Source organism: Zophobas morio, unplaced genomic scaffold (genome assembly GCF_036711695.1).
Source record: "Zophobas morio isolate AGI-343-1 ecotype UQ-CSIRO unplaced genomic scaffold, CSIRO_AGI_Zmor_V1 ptg000314l, whole genome shotgun sequence".
Classification (NCBI taxonomy): Eukaryota; Metazoa; Arthropoda; class Insecta; order Coleoptera; family Tenebrionidae; genus Zophobas; species Zophobas morio.
In genome coordinates this window covers 247,586-253,585 of record NW_026972418.1, presented here as the reverse complement: position 1 = coordinate 253,585, position 6,000 = coordinate 247,586, and the positions used below count along the sequence as shown (strand labels likewise).

The 6,000-nt window shown below is 28.6% G+C and overlaps 1 long non-coding RNA gene across 2 annotated transcripts; it reads right to left on the bottom strand.

The window, feature by feature from the left end:
• Positions 1-3,069: 3,069 nt before the first annotated feature.
• LOC135119898 (uncharacterized) lies at positions 3,070-5,674 on the bottom strand. Of its 2 annotated transcripts, none has more exons than XR_010278420.1 (7): positions 5,519-5,674; positions 5,072-5,417; positions 4,900-4,935; positions 4,670-4,723; positions 3,783-4,030; positions 3,266-3,722; positions 3,070-3,142 (listed from the first exon to the last, which is right to left on the bottom strand). It is a non-coding gene; the product is annotated as an uncharacterized LOC135119898 (long non-coding RNA). The 2 variants fall into 2 exon arrangements; XR_010278421.1 differs by having other exon boundaries at positions 5,072-5,413.
• Positions 5,675-6,000: the final 326 nt, after the last annotated feature.

The following is a 6,000-nucleotide window of genomic DNA, read 5'->3' as shown; positions in this document are numbered from 1 at the left end:
GTAATCCTGAATATTATCCTTCATATAATGTATATACCTTTTAAAATAATCACTATGTACTAATCGTGCTCTATTATTAAAATTAGCATATTATACATTAAAAAATAGTAAACTTAGTAAATATATTATGTATACCTTTAAATTATGAAGATAGCGTTAAAATACCTTACAAACTCTTACTTTAAAGAAACATTATGCTCTTAGTACTAACAACCTCAAATAATGCAGCAAAAATAATAAATATACATGCAGGAAGAGCAATACAAAGGATCCTGCAAATAAAGTTAAACAACTTTTTTTTTTCCAGATGTTTCATTAAGTGACTCCCTTTGGAAGCGAGTCTGATGTATTACAAGTGTTAGCAATAAAATAGATTAACTTTTTTAAGAGAAGTTCTTCTATTATAAACATCATCGTCTTCATCTTATCACTACTTTGTAGCTAAATAGCTTTTCTGTGAGCAATCTTCCATTTTGTTCTCCTCATAGAAACCCTTCGATCACCTATAAAAATTGTGTTTTTGATCAAGAGGCAGTCTCCTTTCCTTTTCAGAAAAACCACTTATTGCTTGATTCTTATCGGTAAGATAGTGGTGCATATCTGGCTACTATCCTCCACGCTGAAAGTATATACCTTCACTATTAGAAATTATTCGATTTTAGATCTAAATTTATAATAAAAGGGAGCTCTGGGCTATAAAGATTTTACTATAACAGCTTTAGTAAGAATTAATTTTTAAATAGGTATAACCATTTTATTTCCTTTTAGTTTTAGAGTACTGTATTTAGTAAAATGTAATGCTAATAGTGTATACGTTTTTTACTAAATTTATTCGCCATAGTTTGTAAGGAAGAAAGTTTACGCCTTCTTGGCTGTTGTTATCTGGGCTCTCAGAAATATGGACAGGCATATAAAGTGCTATTTTCCGGCGTTTTCTCCTGAATCTCGCTACTTTTTTGCTTATACATGCGTCAAATTATTGCGTTTAAGAGTTATAAATATAAATAAAATAATTTTTTATTTTTAAAATAGAAAACTTTTTTACTGATTAATATTTGTAGGAAGTCAAATAGGTTTTTTAATTTCTTTACTTGAAGGTGAAGAAACGAAAAAGTCTTTTTTTTTGCCTTCCTTGTTTTATAAGTTAGCGGGAGAAATTAAAATAAAGATGTTTTTATTTTGTTTCAAAAAAAATATTTAATCTTTTGGTTTCTTTTTTTAGGTCTTTTTTATGAGTTATATACTAATTTTTTTTACTATCAGCCTTGGAAGCAGAATTCTTGAAGCTAGTCTAGATTACGTAATTTGCCTCAAACAAGAACTCGTACATGTACCTGTAGTTTATTAACTTTGCCACTTTGGTCTGTAATTTTTTTTTTTTAATTTTACGACACAAAAGCATAAACTTTTAGGAAAAGCATTTTAATTTTTATAGCAATAACAAGTCGAGTACTAATTTGAGTGCTCACTGTATTTAGCATATACCATTTCAGCGATTCTCGTTGGGCAAAGTCAATCTTTTGTATGTTTTTATATTGTAAACTTGTTTGTATCTGCTTGATAAATATTTCTTAACTAAATTTTTTTAATTTATTTTATTATTTATATAATAGGTATGTTTTAAAATTAACTTGCAAATTTTTTTTATTTTTTTTTAATTCTACTAATTTTGGTTTTATTTAATGAATTCTGCTTTTATTTTCTATTTCTATGAATCTATATTTACTATGTTAATAACTTGTATGTTTTAAATTGAACTCTCCATTTATTTTATTTATACTTTGTCCAAATTATACTAAATTTGGTCTTATTCAAAGAATCCTGTTTCTAAATTTAATTTCTATAATTTAAATTTTTGGTTAACTTTATAAATTGTATATTTTTCTTACTACTTGTAAATTATTTTTTTTTAATTTTTTCCAAATTCCACAAATTTATTTTATCTAATAAATTTTTTGTTTTCTCTGTAAATATGTTTATTGATAAGATAATATGATACTATAAGTAATTCCTATAAAACTTTATTATATAAATGTTACGAAATTATCAGCTTACAATTTTATTAATGCTGAACTCTGTAAATTTGCCTATTTTTAACCGGAATGCACTTTACTATAAAATTTATAATTGGTATAAATTATGAAATCTTTAATACTTTTTAGTAGATCTGAAAATACTTTAAACACTCCTTTATCGGCCGCAATCGAAGGTTTTTTTCCATATAAAAGTTTTTTTACCAAAAATTTAATTTTTTATTTATTTTATATACTAAACTAATTCTCTTCATTCTAATTAAAATTTATAAAGTGATCAAGTAAAGCGTTCAAAAGTTTGAAATAATTTATTTTAGAGTTAATTTTTTTTAATTAATTAATAATTTTATTAGTAATTTTTAAGATTTAGAATTTTACAAAATAATTCAGGGGAGTAGATTTATTAAAAAATTGAAAATTTGATTGTGTTTAATTTTGTTTCGTTGCGTTTAAAGTTTACACTCAAAGTAAGTTTTTTAATAAAAAAGTTAATTATTAAAATTTAATCGGAATGCTTTAAGTTGCTTTAAATTATTAACAAAAAATTTTATTTTATTTACTATTGAAATTTTTAAATAATTATTTATTAATACTTTATTTATCTAATTACTTGAATAATTTAATTTTGGTTTAATTCTTTAACTACTTTTTTATATTTATTTTTATAATTAATTTTTCATTTACTAATAATTTAATTAATATATATTTTTAATTACATATACAATTTGAATTTTATAAATAATAAATTTATTTAAATTTATATTTTTTCTTTATTTTTTAGTTACTTTATTATAATTAATTTATTGAAATAATTTTTTTTGATTTATATTAAAAATTTCTACTGCGTTTACTGTATTCACAACAGTTTCAAGTTTATTACAATTATTTTATAGTACATAAACGTATTTAAAGTGCAGTTTTTATGATTTTTTTATAATAAAAGTTTTTTAATAAAGAAATTTAAAAGTTTTTTTGAAGACCAACTTTCCTTGCAGCCAGTCGAAAAAAAATAAAGCGCCTTATACCAGTGGACGAGTGAATTTGGTTCAAATTATATATATATATTGCTTCCAATTCATTCACCAGTAGCCGAATATATTTTGCGCCAGCTAAACGGTCAGCTTTAGATTTTTGTGCACAACTTTATTATTAGTGTAACAATATTTTAAATTATAATCAAAATAATAATATAAAATATTGTTAAACTAATAATAATAAACATTCATAATTACTTTTAAGCTGTTTTCGGAAACTAAAGCACCCAAAAGTTTCTTTTTAACAGGTGTTCGTCCATTCACAGTATTAATAGTAGTAATAAACGATAAGCAAACCTATAGGAAAAGTATTAGTACTACTGCTAATACAAGTACTGTAGTGTTGAGTGCGAGCAGCGATGGCCTATTGTTTGTTTTTTTCTTGCAGGTCACTACCCTTTTTCTATTCGAATCTTTTTTCTATAGAAAGTTAACAGCGAAAACGTGTGTCCCCTGCATTCACCCTGAGCCAATCATCTCATTCCTCATCACGTGATTCACCATGTGACTCAAAAGTTTCCGGCGGCGCGGTCGACTCGCTGGATGTTTTTCTTCTAGTTGTTGAAGGGTATTTACCTATTATTAAGGAAACTGCTTCAATGCGCAGGAAGGCCACGAGGCAGCTTTGAAGTTTATGGATGGAGCAGTACAAGTACTTTCGGTTCATCACAAGTTTATTATTACTATTATTATTTTCTTTATAAGAAAGGTAAACCTGAACTTTGCTTACGCGTATACTCTTCTCGGACACGAATAAGTCGCAGAGGAATAACCTCTCGAAAGCAGCCAGGCATTTCCATTCGGCAGTCCACCAGGATTCCCGCCACTACAACGCTTGGTTGGGCCCCCGCACGAGGCGGCAGGTGGGGGAGGAAGGGGAGGGGGGAATTTATTGATTTGAAATTCATCTTAATTTGAGCCACTAGGAGCCTTTTTCATACTTTCTGGTATCAGTTTAGACCGCTTAGCAATATGAACAAAATACAAAAGGTTTTAGGCGGAAGTTTTTCCAGTAATAATAAAAATAATAATTCGTTTAAGTGGAAATCAACTGATAATTATCATTACAAAAGTTTTTCTTAACTTGTTAATTTTTTTTACGTGGCACTCTTCTATAGCATTGCTTTTACAGCAAAGCCAAATATCATTAAAAAAAATTTTTCGTCATTATAAAACTTTTTATAAAGCCTACAATTTTAAATTTCCTTTATAATAAAAATAGTTCAAGGTTTTTGCTGAAACTTTTTATAGGCAGGCATATCACGCTCAGCTGCAAGCGTGCATACTTGAAAATGCTTGCGGATTGCAGCGAAATCAGCCTATAATAGTTCGCTAAAGGGGGACCCTGAAAACGCAGTGACTCTTTATTTAAAAGGCGGAATTCGCGAACAGAAAGGGGTCATCACCAGGGTGGATGTGAGCTTTCTTTTAACGCAGAAACTTTTTTTTATTGCTATGAAAGTCTGCTCTCGATACTTTGGATAAACTGTTGGAACTCACGCCACAGGAGCCTACTGTTTACCTTCTTAAAGGAATTTTAACGTGTATAAAAAGCTCTAGCTTACGGATTAAGTACAACACCCAATCATATATTATACGTACCTATAGCCTATAGAGCTTTAAGGCATTTCACTTGGGCACGGGACGTGGATGTTACTAGCGGAGAGTTAAATTAAATAATAATCAAGTTTTTATTATACTAATTAAAATGATCTATTTTATCGTAAAATAGAAAAAATTATTAACAAGTACTATAAAGATGATAACGAGGTTTTCGATATAAAGCCAGTCTGATTTTTATAAAAAAAAATTGAATAAAAGAAAGGAAGAACCTCAATAAATTTATAGTGTAACACCAGCATCGTTTTCTGTATAAATAAAAGTTATATCAATTTTTTATAAAGCGAAAAGATCTTTTTTCAATATAATTTTTTGAAGCACTTTTTTCATTAATATATATATTAAGCAAAGTTAGCTTATTTATAGTATATTAATAGTGACTACTTTTCGTAATTGTTTGTCCACGCTTAAGGAAGAATCCAGAATGTTGGAGACATGTAAAAATTTCTTTCTGCAAAGAATCCACAAGCTTTATTAAAGTTTACTACGCTCGTCGTGCTCTTTTTAATATAACAGACGAGCGGCGCAATATAAAGTTTTCAGTAGATTATTGTTGTCGTTAACCTTTTTTCCTCGTCCCTTACTACATAGAAAATATGTTTTAAGCAGTAAAAGGACGTTATACAGTTTGACTGTAGCACTCCAACTTTTAAAATAATTATAAAATCCTTAGTTCTCTTAAACACATCTGCTTTGTCCCTTGTCTATGAACTCTGTGGGCTATCCCTTGCTTATAAATATATATATAAGTAACCAAGTTAATATTAATGAACTTTACACTTTTTATAACTACGAATAAATACTTTGGGTGTAATATAGTAAGGACATTACACGTAATAAAGGCAGGATTTCTAAGGTTAAAATATAATAAAAAACTTTCAAGAAATCCTCAGCAACAGCGTTCTTTTATCCCTTATTTCCAGATGTTCGACCGAGTTTAGAAATAGTTGTAGTCGTAGTTTTACCCTGACCAACAAGCCCCGGGTAAAATTATTAGTGTAACAAGTCATTACCTGCGCTCTAAAGGGTGGGGGTCACTATTTGGCATAGCGGATTATGGTATGCAACAGATTAAGAGTTCGATGTACTCCGGTTCGAGTTCGCCTTACCCGCGAAAATATTTAGTTTGTACGAAGGTGGAAAATAGTTGAGGGCCTATATATTATAAAATGGAATCAATATGTTCTCTTAAACCCTTCAACTGGTAAGTACATATATCTACGTCATGATAAGCTGTGGTATTAAAAGGATATGAATGAACCCGATTTATGTCCATCGAGCGAGAGGCAGGCCCTAATATAGGCCCCTCCTTT